Consider the following 11,918-nt stretch of genomic DNA (forward strand, 5'->3'; position numbering starts at 1 on the left):
TTCATTAGGAGCCTGAGGAGACTCGTTACGTCACTAAAGACTCTTGCAAATTTCTATAGATGTACCATAGAAAGCGTTCTAACCGGTTGCATCACAATCTGGTGTGGAGGGGCCACTGCACAGGATCACAAAAAGCTACAGAGATTTGTAAACTCAGCGAGGTCCATCATGGGCACTAGCCTCCCCACCATCGAGGACACCTTCAAAAGGCAATGCCTCAAAAAGTCGGCATCCATCATCGAGAACTTCCATCAACCCCCAACTTCACTTGCCCCATCCTTGAAATGTTCTTGCAACCAGTGGACTCACTTTCAAGGACTCTTCATCTCATATTCTCAATATTTATTGCTTATTATGTATTATTATTATTTCATTTCATCTTTTTGTATTTGCACAGCTTGCTGTCTCCTGCACTCTGATTGAATGCCCTACCTGAGCAGTCTTTCATTGATCCTATTATGGTTAGTATTCTATAGATTTATTGAGTATGCACACCAGAAAATGAACCTCAGCGTTATATATGGTGACATATATGTACTTTGATAATAAAATTTCTTTGAACGTTTTAAATTATTATGTATTGCAATGTACTGCTGCTGCATAACAACAGATTTCATGACATGTGCTGGTGATATTAAACCTGAATCTGATTCTAATTCTGTCCCAAAGCACTTTACGTCTGATGAAATACTTTTCAGGCATTGTTATTTCTGTAATATTATACTGTATACATGTTAGGTAATGTGATGCAGATCAGATCTGCTTTTACTTAAGCCATGTTAGTCAGGGCAATGGGGAAGACCTGCAGCTCTCTTCAGCAAAGTGTACAGGGGTGTTTCACTTCCACTTAGAAGCCAGACACGTTTAACATTGTGGCCCTCCCCAAGAGCTGCGCGAGGCATGTTTACGAGAATGCTCTTGCTCATAAGGATGTTTCTGGGAATGAAAGGGTTAACATATGGGGACCATTTCATGGCTCTGAGCCTGTACGTGCTGGAGTTTAGAAGAATGAGGGGTGATCTCATTGAAACTTTTCAAATATTGAAAGGCCTGGAGAGAGTGGATGTGGCAAGGATGTTTCCTATAGTGGGGAAACTCTGACCAAAGGGTTCAGCCTCAGAATAGAGGGAAATCCATTTAGAACAAAGTTGAGGAGGAATTTCTTTAGCCAGATTGGTGAATCTGTGGAATTCATCGCCACAGACTGCTGTGGAGGCCAAGTCACTGCGTATATTTAAAGTGGAGATTGATGGGTTCTTGATTAGTCAAGGTGTCAAAAAATTACGGGGAGAAGGTTGGAGAATGGGTTTGAGAGGGATGATAAGCTATGATGGAATGACAAGCATGCCCTCAATGGGCTGAATGACCTAATTTTGTTCCATTATCTATGGAGTGTTGGCATATTGATAAATTCCATGTTCCAAAGCTCAGTAATGACCTTCTTGGAGTTCACTGCTGGAAACATGGCAGACAAGACAACATCTGCACCGAAATGGCCTGTTTCCATGCTGTAATTGTTATATATATTATATAAGATCATAATGAGAAGGTCTGAATTTCTGAAGAATAGCACAGTAGTGTAACGGTTGGCATAACACTTTAGAGTGATTATGATCAGGGTTCAATTCCCACTGTTTCCTGTAAAAAGCTTCTATGTTCTCCCCACAAATTTATGGATTTCTTCCAGGTGCTCCAGTTTCTCCTCACATCTCAAAAGACATAAAGTTTTCAGGTTAATGAATTGTAGGCACGGTATAGTTGGTGACATTTGCAGACTGTCCAAAGCACATCCTCAAACTGTTTTGATTGTTGTTGCAAACAATGCAATTCACTGTATGTTTCAATGTACATGTGACAAATAAAGCTAATCTTTAATCTTTCTCATGAGGAACAAGATCTGAAATGTCCAAAATTCAAAGCTCAATGTATATTTATCATCAAAGTACATCCTACATGTCACCATTCACAACCCTAAGATTCAGTTTTTGTGCACATTCACAGTAGATGTGAAAAAACACAATAGAATCAATGAAAACCTCTACACAACTGCACAAACAACCAAAGTACAAAAGAAAACAAATTGTACAGATACCCCCCCCCCCCCCAAAAAAGTAAATAAATAAATAATATTAAGAACACAAGTTGTGGAATCCTTGAAAGTAAATCAATAGGTTGTGGAATCAGCTCAGTGTTGGGGTGAGTGAAGTTATCCACGCTAGTTCAGAGGGGTAATAATTTGTTCCTGGACCTGTAGTGTGGGACCTGAGGATCCTGTACATCTTTCCTAATGACAGCAGTGAGAGAAGAGTCTAACCTAGATGGTGGGGGTACTTGATAGATGATTCTTTCCTGTATCAGTGCTCCTTGTGGATGAGCTCAATGATGGGGTGGGCTTTACCCGTGATGGACTGGGCTGTATCCACCAACTTTTGTAGGCTTTTCTGTTCAAGGGCATTGGTGTTTCAATACCAGGTCATGATGCAACCAGTCAGTATTCTATCCAGCACCCATATATAAAACTTTGTTGTTGTTTTAGATGACATACTGAATCTTTGCAAACTTCTAAGAAAGTAGAGGCACTGCCATGCTTTCTTTGTAATGCCACTTATGTACTGGATGAAGCACGGATCCTTTGAGATGATAACACCAAGAAATTTAAATTTGCTGACCCTCTCTCCCTCTGACCCCCTGATGAGGACTGGCTCATGGACCTCTGGTTTCCTCCTCCTGAAGTTAATAACCAGCTTTTTGGTTTTGCTGATGCTAGGAGAGAGATTGTTGCCTTGGCATCATTTGACCAGATTTTCAATCTCCCTCCTGCAGATCATACTGATTCGTCACCACCTTTGATTCAGCCAACAACAGCCGTGTCATCAGCAAACTTAAATATGGCATTAGAGCTGTGCTTAGCCTCACAGTCATAAGTATAAAGTGAGCAGAGCTGCCGGCTAAGCACACAGCCTTGTGGTGCTCCTGTGCCGTTGGTGTGCGTAGAGGAAATGTTGCTGCCAGCCCAAACTGACTGAGGTCTGCAGGTGAGGAAATCCAGGATCCAATTGCTCAAGGAGGTATTGAGGCCTTGGCCTTGGAGCTTTGAGTGAATGATAATTTTCAAAGTAAATTTATTATCAAAGTACCTACAGTTTATGTCACCATATAGTACCTTGAGATTCATTTCCTTGCAGGCATTTACAGGAAAATAAAGAAATACAACAGAGGTTATGAAAAACTATGCATAACAAAGACTGCATGGAAGTGAGTCTCCAGGTAGTGAAGTCAGTTCAGAGCTGGGGTGAGTGAAGTTATCCACACTGGTTCAGGAGCCTGATGGTTCAAAGGTAATAACTGTTCCTGAACCTCGTATGTGTGAGTCCTCCTGCCCAATGGTAGTAATGACTAGGATGGTGGGGTCATTGATGATGGATGTCTCTTCCTTGTGGCAGAGCTCATTGCAGATGTGTTCATTGACGTGGAGGGGCTTTGTGTCTGGTGGACTGGACTGTATCAACCTCTTTTTGTAGACTTTCCCATTCCTGGGCGTTGGTGTTTCCACACCAGGCCATGATTCAACCAGTCAGGATACTTAGAAGTTTGTGCAACTTTAGAAGTTTGTCAAAGTTTTAGATGGCATGCCAAATCTATGCAAGCTTCTACAAAAATAGAGGTGCTGTCATGACTTCTTTGTTATGCTCTCAGGACAAATCCACTGGCATGGTAACACCAAGGAATTTCAGGTTTAAATTTCCCCTCCATTCTTTCCTGAATGTTGCCTGTGCATTGAATCTCTTTAAATGGAAGTGGTCTTGCACCTCACTGCAAGGACTTGGTCCAATAGAAAGGAGGTCCAAGACAACTAGAGATGTGCCTCTTCTGTGTCCACATGCAAGTGGACACAGATGCCAATACTCTAAATTTATACATACACACACACACTAACACATAAAATCTGAGGTACACACCTGCAAACACACAAACATTTACTCTTATTCAAATGTGCTCTCTCGTGCACACATTCATACACTCACAATCACCTTGTTGTACACACTTCCTCTCATGCACTCACACTCGCTCTCAAACATATTCACTCTCCGTGTCTCTCTCTCTCTCTCACACACACACACACCACCTGTTGCTAATTAACAGGACTCAGAACACATGCACACTTATTCCTCAACCACACTTTACTTGTGTGCATTGAGGACAGCGTGGTCCCTGTCACCACACTGTTCTGAATTCTGAATGCCACTTTTATATAGAGTTGGCAACCAGTTATGGATATTGGCCATTTGGTAAATAGTGTATGTTTGAATTCCTTGCTTGCAAGATCAATCAAGATTCACAATACAGGTGTTAAGAGTCAACACAACATACAAACTGACAACTGATGATACTTTGAAGTTAGTAAAGCAATTGTCCCTTAGCTGCTGATTGTTTCCTATCCGTTCATTATATTGTTATTTTGTCTCCAGTAATCCATGCAAGGCTATGCAAAGGGAAGCTCTGCTCTTCAGACCTTCCTTGCCTGGGCTATTTGCGTTTTATCTGTATCTACGCTTGCCTGGATATTTTAATTAACCCTTGGCTTGCCTCAGCTTCTACACACACATTCGTTCACTCCCTGTGACACACACAGACATAGGTATGCACTTGCTCATGCACACACATATTCTCACACAGATACAGACACATATACACACAAGCACACTCTCTCTCTCTTCCTCCCTCCCCATCTCTCTCTCCCCCCCTATCTTTCTCTCTCTCTCTCGCTCCCTCTCTTTTCTGTCTCCCTCTCTCTGTCTCACACACACACACTGTGATCCTGTTGTCTCCATGGTTCTGGCCACTCGTGTTCCATGCTAGGAACTTTCAGACTATGCTAGTAGTGTTTAGCATTGTGGCTTTCTAGAGATTTGCATAAATATTATTGTGTAGTCCTTATTGTTTAATTCTATTGTGTAGTGACTTTGGGACGACACCAGTTGTAGATATTACTATCAGGACAATCCATACCCTGTTCATGTTCCATAGTCTTCCAAGTTCATCTTTTAATGCAGCATATTTCTAGTGTTTTTCACTTGTTTATTTCTGTATGTTATCTGTGTTTAGAATAGTTAGATCTATTAACTATCTATTAACCATCGTGTTTATCCTGTAATATTATATCAGGACAGTTATAATGGATTGGCCTATCTGCAATAATGGATCAGTCATAATATAGTTTGTAGGACTCTGTCACTAAAACTGGATCACACTGGTAAGATATGTTGTCTTTAATGAGTTTGTATTTTAAAGCGAGATTATGATGAAGAATGTTTGCCACTTGGTTGTGCCTGTGTAAAGCTGCTGCAGGATCCTGTAATGTGTTGAATAGTTTCTGGTTTCTCTTGGTATCTTCTGCATTTATCAACTTGAATTTGTTGGGCTCTTATTATGCATTTTTGATTTTTTTTTGAGTTAACCTCCTGGTCCTGCATTACCACAAAGAGCCCCTCTGTTTCTGTTTCAAACTCTGAGCCAGGCATTCACCTTCCTTATCGACATCGAGTCTGCTCAGACCATGGGGATGTCTTTTCCATGGAGGGTCATATTGGTTAACTTTTTCTTCAATAGTGATCATTTCTTCATTTTTCTGGGTTCAGTGGTTCGCAAGGAGTGCCGAATCCTGTTTTCGTTGATGAAAATATATCCTTAGAGATTTTATCTGACCGTTGTGCAAATTTTTTATGTCTATTACTCCTCTTCCACCTTCTGTCCTAGATACCATTAACCTAAGTGTGTTTGAGTATACACAGTACGTTCTAAAATCTGTCATTTCAGTTCTTATTTTCCTTTGTAAATTTTCCAGATTGGTTTTAGACCAAGATATTACGCCAAAAGAATATGTTAATATAGGCACAGTGGACAGCTTATTGTTATATTTTTACAGTTGAGTTCTGTTTAACAGATTCTCTTCAGCTTGAAGTAAATTCTGTCGAAAGTTTTTCCTTTACGGCAGTATGATCTATTTCACTTGCTTGTTGATCTCCCAGATACTTACACGTTTCACATTCATCCATCGGTTGTATTCTATCCCACTGGTCTGTTTTATATTCTACTAGCTCTCTGGCACCATTCTCCAGACAGTAGAAACGGTTCCACCAGGCTTAGTAGCTGAGCCATATGTGAAGGCCAGGAGCTGGACTTGGTTGTCAGAGGCTATTTGAAATGTACACCTTTGGGAGTATTTAATTGATAGTGGGAGCTTATCCCCACTAAACCATCCTCCCGCCCCCACCTCCAGTTATGCCAACCTTAAGGAACCGGTTTATATTAATCAGAATTTTATTCAAACAAATGGGCCAATATTACACTGAAATGTGCAGACAACAGAACCATCTGCATTTATTCAGCTGTTCATGCTCTCCGAAGCGCAATAAACCAGGAAAGGAAATAATTTTCTGATAATTATTAATCCATTGACTCTGCAATGAGACTTTCAATACCAGTACTGTTGAGTAGATCCAGCTCCTGAAATTAAATGCTTTACTGACACCTAGTGAGCACTAATATAACCGCAATGCTGTAACATATACTCAGTGGCCATTTTATTAAGTACTTAGTAAAGTGGCCACTGAGTGTATGTTCATAATCTTCTGCTGCTGGAGCCCATCCTCTTCAAGGTTCGACGTGTTGTGCATTCAGAGATGCTCTTCTGCACACCACTGTTGTAACACATGGTTATTTAACCATACAACCGTGGCACCTTCCGATTTACGGTGGCACTGAAGAGGAGTGACAGATACTGTTAGTTGAAAAGGCAAGAAATTTGACTAAAAGCATTATTAATAACACCTTCTCTGAAGTAAATTGTGGTAAACTAGCACTTGCTCTCTCCACAGCACTGAGGCTGTGAGACTGTTCTGGCTGCTGTGCTTCACGCCTTCGAGCTTCGAGGTGTTTTGCCCCGCTAGTCTGATGAACTGGAACCAAGGCTTTGGGCCTTCTCCAGGCTGCTCTGTGGATTTGGATTGAAGGACTCAATTAGGTTGGGCATGCTGTCGCTCGCTTCTATTGTTTGCATGATTAGTGTTTTTTTCTCTTTCTCTGCACATTGGGTGTTGGTCTGTCATTTTTTAAATTGGGTTCTTTCAGGTTTCTTGCTTTGTGGCTGCCTGTAAGCAGACGAATCTCAAGGTTGTATAATTTATACATAGCAACACACCCAAAGTGCTGCAGGAGCTCAGCAGGCCAGGCAATATATCAATGGAAAATAGTACAGTTGACATTTCAGTAATTTATACATATGTACTTTGATAATAAATGTAACTTTGACTTTGAGTTGTGCTATCACCTTCCTGTCAGCTGGAACCAGTCTGGTCATTCTTCTCTGGCTTCTCTCATTCACAAGGTGATTTTGCTCAGAGAACTGCCAACTCGCCGGATGAGTTTTGTAAACTCTAGAAACTGTTATGCGTAAAAATCTCAGGAGACTGGGATTCTCAAACCCCGTCTGGCATCAAAAATCATTCCACCATCAAATTCACTGAGATCACATGCTGTCATGCTGATGGGTTTCGGCCAGAAACGTCGACTGTACTCTTTTCCATGGATGCTGCCTGGCCTCCTGAGTTCCTCCAGCATTTTGTGAGGTTGCTCGGATTTCCATCATCCGTAGATTTTCTCTTATTAGCTTACACTTCTTCCTCATTCTCATGTTTGGTCTGAACAACGACTGAACCTCTTGACAACGTCCGCGTGTATTTATGCACTGAGTTGTTGCCACAGATGAATGTGAATGGATATTCACATTAATGTGCAGGTGTTCAGGTGTTCCTAATAAAGTGGCCACTGAGTGTATGTCATGAAATTTGATGTTTTGTAGCAGCACTGCACTGCAAGATATAAAGATTGCTATGTTACAGATAAATAAGTGCCGTAGGTTTTCTGTTTCTATGGTGCGAAACAGTAGTAATGAAATGGTGCAAAAGAGTAATGAGTAAATAGTGAGGTAGTGTTTGTGGATTCATGGACCATTCAGAAATCTGATAGCAGAGGGGAAAAAACTGTTCCTAAAACAATGTGAGGGTCTTCAGTTTCCTATACCTCCTCCCCAATAGTAGCAATGGATGTAGCAACTTTGGCATGTCCCAGATGGTGAGAGTCCTTAGCAATGGACGCCGCCTTCTTCAGGCACCAGCTCTTGAAGATGTTCTTGATAGTGGGGAGGGATAGTTCATGAGGGAGCTGGCTGAGTCTACAAGCCCCTGCAGCCTCTTCTGATCCTGTACATTGGAGCTTCGATACTGGAAGGTGATTCAACCAGTCAGAATGTTCTCCACCATACACGTGCAGAAATCTGATGAGATTCTTCAGTAGCTTAACAAATCTCCTCACACTCCTAATGAAGTATAGCCGCTGGTGTGCGATTGCATCAGTATATTGGCCCAAGGATTGAACCTCTAAGATGTTGATACACAGAAACCTGAAACTGCTCACTTTTTCCACCACTCAATGAGGACTGGTGAGTGTTCTCCAAACCTCTCCTTCCTGAATTTCACAATTCCTTGGTCTTGCTGACATTGAGTGCAAATTTGTTGTTGCGACACCACTCTACTTGCCAACCTATCTCACTCTTGTACATCTTCTTATCATCATCAGAGATTCTGCCAGCAACAGTGGTGTCATTGGCAAAATTAAATATGGTGTTTGAGCTGTGCTTAGCCATTCAGTCATGAGTGTAGATAAGATCAGACAAAGCACATATTGTTATTACTGTTCCTTCCTGACTGTGGTCTCCTGATGAGGAAGTTAAGGATCCCTTTGCAGAGGGAGGTAGAGATCCTGTTTTGAAGCTTGTTTATTAGTACTTAGGGGACCCTGCACTCACCATATCAGTAAAGACAAGAAGTAAGACTATCACACACCAGTCAACATTGAAGGGTTTGCTGTGGAAAGGGTAAGCAGCTTCAAGTTCCTGTGTGTCAGCATCTCGGAGTACCTATCCTAGGTCCAGTACATAGTTGTAACCATGAAGAATGACATGGGTAGGACCATGTCTGTAAAGGCAATTCAGGGTATTAGGCACTAAGTTAAAGGGCAGGACCTCCAGGATTGTGATCTCAGGAGTGCTATCCATGCCACGTGCTAATGAGTCTAGAACTAGGAAGATTATACAGTTTAATACGTGGCTAAGGAGTTGGTGTAGGAGGAAGGGCATAAGGTTTTTGGATCATTGAGCTCTCTTCCAGGGAAGGTGGAACCTACAAGAAGTGACACTTTGTACCTGATCTGGAGGGGAACTTCCTAGCAGGAAGGTTTGTTAATGTTGCATGGTAGGCTTTAAACTGGAGCTGCAGGGGATTAGAAACCAGAGTACCAGAACAGTTAGTGGAGCGGAATCAAAAGGTTGAGCATGGTGTGCCTAGTGTCCTGAGCTGCCTATATTTCAATGCGAGAAGTATTGTAGGAAAGACAGATAATAGTGCTGAAGATAAGGTAGTTGGTTTACAAACAGAAGCTATGTGCAGTGAGTAGAGGCATTGGTAGGGCAAAACTGCAGTGAACAGGATGAGTGGCAACTTAAAAGGTGGACAAAATCAAAAAGGGTAAATACAGGACAGAAGGTATTATATTTGCATGTGTGCAATATATGAAATAAGGTAGATGAACTTGCAGCAGAGTTGCAGGTGGGCAGGTATGACGTTGTAGGTATCACTGAATCATGGGTGAAAGAAGATTATAGCTGGGAGCTTAATGTCCAAGAATACATATTGAATCAACAGGACAGGAACAAAGGCAGAAGAGGCAGCATTGCTCTGTTGGTGAAAAATGAAATTAAGTCATTAGAAGAAGGTGACATAGGGTTGGGAAGTGATTAATCATTGTGGATAGAGCTAAGGAACTGCAAGGGTAAACCGACCCCCAATGTGGTCTGCTAATTACAATGTGATACAAAAAATGCATGCCAAAAGGACGATGTTACAAGTCATGGGGGGACTTCAATATGCAGATAGATTGGGAAAATCAAGTTGGTGCTGGATTACAGGAGGGGGACTTTCCAGACGGCCCACGAGATGTCTTTTTAGAGCAGCTTATGGTTGAGCCTGCTAGGGGATCAGCCATTCTGGATTGGGTGTTGTGCAATGATACAGAATTGATTAAAGAGCTTAAAGTTAAAGAACTCTTAGGGGAAAGTGCTCATATTATGACTGAATTCACCCTGAAATTTGAGAGGGAGAAGCTAAAGTCAGATATATCAGTATTATGATGGAGAGCAGGGGCATGAGAAATCGGCCAGAATTGATTGAAAAATAACACTGGCCAGGATGATGGCAGAGTAGCAATGGCTGGAATTTCTGGAAGCAATTCAGAAGATGACAAAACCATGACTAACAAGATATATCAAAGTCATCATAAAAGCTAAAGAGAGGGCATATAATAGAGCTAATTGGAAGGTTAGAGGATTGGGAAGCTTTTAAAAATCAACAGAATGCAACTAAAAGTCACTACGGTAAAGATGGAATATGAAAGTAAGCTACCCAATAATATTAAAGAGGATACCAAAACTTTCTACAGATACATAAAGTGTAGAAGAGAGGTGAAAGTAGATATTAAACCGTTGGAAAACGACACTGGCAAGGTAGTAGGTTAATTGGTCACCTGGGTGCAATTTATTTATTTAGCGATACAGCACAGAGTAGGTCCTTCAAACCACGCCACCCCAGCAATCCCCGAAAAACCAGATTAACCCCAACCTAATCTCAGGACAATTTACAATGACCAATTAATCTACCTGATACATCTTTGCACTGTGGAAGGAAACCAGAGGATCCGGAGTAAACCCATGCATTTCACAGGATATTCAAAGACTCCTAACAAAACCATGTCCAAATGGAACTCCAAACTCTGGAGCACATCGAGCTGCAACAGCATCATGTGAACTGCTATGCTGCTGTGGGCTCTAATGGGCAGCACAGGCTTATTGTGCCAGAAGAGCCCGTTACCATGCTGCATCTCTAAATAAATGCAATAAAATAAGGATACTTAACACATACTCGAAATGAACATATACTAAAACTGCACTAGCCTCTTATTTGATGTAACAGCAGTTAGACATGATAAAGTTCCAAGGCATAGGAGGGTGGCTGCATCATATCTGACCATACCCAATAGAGGTCTGATGAAGTTGGACTCAGTCAACTGACCATATCCAATGTAGTTTTGATAACCTCAACTCAGTAGATATCTTATCTTATTTTTAGGGTGTAATTTGTGGGTTAGGATATATAGTGAACATTGACTTCAGCAACCAACCTTTAGATCTGAAGCAATACACACAAAACGTTGGAGGAACTCAGCAGATCAGGCAATATCTATGGAAGCGAATGGTCTCGGCCCTAAACCTCAACTGTTTATTCCTTTCCCAAGATGCTGTCTGACCGGCTGAAATCCTCCAGCACTTTGCGTGTGTTGCCTTGACAGCCAGCATCTACAGATTTCCCTGTGTTTGTGCTTCAGATCTGAATATGGATTGTAGGTTAAATTTAAAATACAGCACGAGACAGTAAAATACAGACCAGGGAGACCAGGTAACCAGCACTTAACTAATTTGTCTGCATATGCATGAATCCAATCGACATCCCGTTGCACAAATAAGACAGTAATTAACAATTACTTTGGGTGAGTTGGTGGTAAGATCTAGGCATTTGAAAACTACATGTAACTCAAAAGAAGCATTATGAGGGCATTGTAACTCTAGAAATTGTCCTGTTATCTTTGTTAACATTAAAAATTGTACTGTAATATTCAGTTGGAGGTCTCTCTCTTTCTATCTAATGCATCTTTGATAACTTTAAGACAGTACATGTAACTCACTCACAGTGCCCCATTGATAAGGAAATGGTGCATTTGGAAAAAAAATGAGAAGTCAGATAAACAAA

The sequence above is a fragment of the Hypanus sabinus genome, chromosome 7, assembly GCF_030144855.1.
Source record: "Hypanus sabinus isolate sHypSab1 chromosome 7, sHypSab1.hap1, whole genome shotgun sequence".
In the NCBI taxonomy this organism is placed as follows: Eukaryota; Metazoa; Chordata; class Chondrichthyes; order Myliobatiformes; family Dasyatidae; genus Hypanus; species Hypanus sabinus.